The sequence below is a fragment of the Diabrotica virgifera genome, chromosome 2, assembly GCF_917563875.1.
Source record: "Diabrotica virgifera virgifera chromosome 2, PGI_DIABVI_V3a".
Taxonomy (NCBI): domain Eukaryota; kingdom Metazoa; phylum Arthropoda; class Insecta; order Coleoptera; family Chrysomelidae; genus Diabrotica; species Diabrotica virgifera.
Genome location: NC_065444.1, coordinates 123,261,008 through 123,265,055, shown reverse-complemented (window position 1 = coordinate 123,265,055; position 4,048 = coordinate 123,261,008).

Here is a 4,048-nt window from a genome sequence, read left to right as displayed (position 1 = left end):
ATTAAAAAATACATGGTGTAAAAGACCAAATTGACAAATTATTTTCTACACTAACACATAAGAAAAAGACAATTAAAAAGGTTTACATGCCACGTGTGCCGGCAAGTGTGAAATGTGAGGTTAGAAGTCAATGTCATTCCTGGACATACGCAAATGACACCACTTCTTCTTTTTTCTTTGTCTTATGTAGTACTAATACTTTAAGAATACACATCAAAAATTTACCAGAGTTTTGTTTGAAGTTAAAAACCAAAATTATAAATAATTTACATTTCAATGTACTGAAAGCTGGAAACTTTACAATGAATCAGTTGATAAGACATCATTGAAATGAGGATAGTTGTCCAAACATAATAGATATGAGTAAATAGAGCTTAATTGATTTATGTCACTCCTTTTGTTCATTGCATTAGAATTCTGCGAAATGAAAGCCATCTCTAAGAACAGTCTTTTAGTATAGTTGGATTCAGAAGCTAAAACTCTGACCGATTCGTAATTCATTTTGTGATGTTCTTTATTAACATGTTCGGCAAGAGCAGATCTTTCAGGATATAATCTGCTATCACTGCGGTGACTAACTAAACGACTACCTAAATTGCGTGCGGTTTGTCCAACATATACCAAATTACAGTTGTTACAGGGAATCTGGTAGACCACGTTAGAACAATCCCTAATGTCACTCTTGTCCTTAACCTTTGAAAATATATATATATATATATATATATATATATATATATATATATATATATATATATATATATATATATATATATATATAATATATATATATATATAATAGTTTTGTTTTGGGGTTGCAGTCACTTATTTTTTAGGGGCAGGATAAGTAAAACTCTTTGTTATTATCGAGTTTTCGCAAAATTTATTTGCTTTTTCAAGATAAGCTAAAATAAGTATATGATAAATACAATGAAATTAGAGATAAAGTACATTGCATATAAAAGCATAAAAAACTTACAACTTGAGATTATTCCATAAAGTAAACATTTTTACAAAACATAATGTATATAAATTTCTATTTTATATAATCCAAATAACAATGTTCCAATTTGTAAAAAAATATGAGGACAGATCTGATTTAATTTAGTTTTAAATTTGACTAATGCCAGAAAGGCATTTCAAGTAATGTCAAAAAGAATACCAATATCTGTTTATTTGAAGTTGTTATAAACTAGTATTAGATTATTCAATATTAGTATACTTTAAATTAGAGTAGGTATATCTAGATATATGAATTTTGCCAATTATTCTTTAGTTAATAAAAAATTAAAGTGGTGCCAAAATTTGAAAATTTAATTTATGAAATTTAGTTAAGGAATTTAGTGTTTTTTAATTAAAATATTATTTATCATAAGATAAAATGTAATTGTAGATGTTACTTAGTTTATTTATGTCAGTTTTTTTATTCACACATTGATTTTTATTTATGCATACCATTTCAAGAAATTCCCTTTTATTAAGTTGGTTCTCATGTTTCAATATCGTTGTTTCATTGAAGTTGAATGAATGATTTTTATTTAGTGCATGGTTTACTAATGTATTTTGCCGAAGCCCTGCATGCAGGCAACTTTTAATACAGCTCAAAAGATTGTGGAAAACTTCTCTTTTCGAGTCGTGTTTCTACTTCTTGGTCATCAGAGTAGATGGCACTTTTGTAGCTCGGCACCTGAGGTGCGAAATATTAAGACACATCGTTGAACCGTCGGTGTATCAATTCGTACCTAGCCGAATACTGACGAGCGAGGCATCGCGAAACTAGTCTATTCTATTGGTACCCATTGATATACGGAGGATTTAACGATGTGATCTTACACCATTTATTTGGTATGTAAAATCTAGCATTGGCAAAGCTTTTGCCGAAGCCCTGCATGCAGGCAACTTTTAATACAGCTCAAAAGATTGTGGAAAACTTCTCTTTTCGAGTCGTGTTTCTACTTCTTGGTCATCAGAGTAGATGGCACTTTTGTAGCTCGGCACCTGAGGTGCGAAATATTAAGACACATCGTTGAACCGTCGGTGTATCAATTCGTACCTAGCCGAATACTGACGAGCGAGGCATCGCGAAACTAGTCTATTCTATTGGTACCCATTGATATACGGAGGATTTAACGATGTGATCTTACACCATTTATTTGGTATGTAAAATCTAGCATTGGCAAAGCTTTTGCCGAAGCCCTGCATGCAGGCAACTTTTAATACAGCTCAAAAGATTGTGGAAAACTTCTCTTTTCGAGTCGTGTTTCTACTTCTTGGTCATCAGAGTAGATGGCACTTTTGTAGCTCGGCACCTGAGGTGCGAAATATTAAGACACATCGTTGAACCGTCGGTGTATCAATTCGTACCTAGCCGAATACTGACGAGCGAGGCATCGCGAAACTAGTCTATTCTATTGGTACCCATTGATATACGGAGGATTTAACGATGTGATCTTACACCATTTATTTGGTATGTAAAATCTAGCATTGGCAAAGCTTTTGCCGAAGCCCTGCATGCAGGCAACTTTTAATACAGCTCAAAAGATTGTGGAAAACTTCTCTTTTCGAGTCGTGTTTCTACTTCTTGGTCATCAGAGTAGATGGCACTTTTGTAGCTCGGCACCTGAGGTGCGAAATATTAAGACACATCGTTGAACCGTCGGTGTATCAATTCGTACCTAGCCGAATACTGACGAGCGAGGCATCGCGAAACTAGTCTATTCTATTGGTACCCATTGATATACGGAGGATTTAACGATGTGATCTTACACCATTTATTTGGTATGTAAAATCTAGCATTGGCAAAGCTTTTGCCGAAGCCCTGCATGCAGGCAACTTTTAATACAGCTCAAAAGATTGTGGAAAACTTCTCTTTTCGAGTCGTGTTTCTACTTCTTGGTCATCAGAGTAGATGGCACTTTTGTAGCTCGGCACCTGAGGTGCGAAATATTAAGACACATCGTTGAACCGTCGGTGTATCAATTCGTACCTAGCCGAATACTGACGAGCGAGGCATCGCGAAACTAGTCTATTCTATTGGTACCCATTGATATACGGAGGATTTAACGATGTGATCTTACACCATTTATTTGGTATGTAAAATCTAGCATTGGCAAAGCTTTTGCCGAAGCCCTGCATGCAGGCAACTTTTAATACAGCTCAAAAGATTGTGGAAAACTTCTCTTTTCGAGTCGTGTTTCTACTTCTTGGTCATCAGAGTAGATGGCACTTTTGTAGCTCGGCACCTGAGGTGCGAAATATTAAGACACATCATTGAACCGTCGGTGTATCAATTCGTACCTAGCCGAATACTGACGAGCGAGGCATCGCGAAACTAGTCTATTCTATTGGTACCCATTGATATACGGAGGATTTAACGATGTGATCTTACACCATTTATTTGGTATGTAAAATCTAGCATTGGCAAAGCTTTTGCCGAAGCCCTGCATGCAGGCAACTTTTAATACAGCTCAAAAGATTGTGGAAAACTTCTCTTTTCGAGTCGTGTTTCTACTTCTTGGTCATCAGAGTAGATGGCACTTTTGTAGCTCGGCACCTGAGGTGCGAAATATTAAGACACATCATTGAACCGTCGGTGTATCAATTCGTACCTAGCCGAATACTGACGAGCGAGGCATCGCGAAACTAGTCTATTCTATTGGTACCCATTGATATACGGAGGATTTAACGATGTGATCTTACACCATTTATTTGGTATGTAAAAAAAAAAATATATATATATATATATATATATATATATATATATATATATATATATATATATGAAACTTAAAGCTAAAATCAATATCAACAAAAGAATTAATATTAAAATTAAACTCACCAGGCTTCCGGGTTGAACCGCGTCGTTCGTTTCTAGGCCGAGCTTTCGACGTCCTCTCTGACGTCATCTTCAGGGCTTCCGGGGTCTCAGTCTCCTGAGGCTCCAGACACTACACTCACTACTCACTACTTCACTACTCACTGCAATACTGTTGTTGCTGACGTTGGGGCGGTCATTTATACCGTGGACTGGTGTGACTGACGTGGCTGTCGA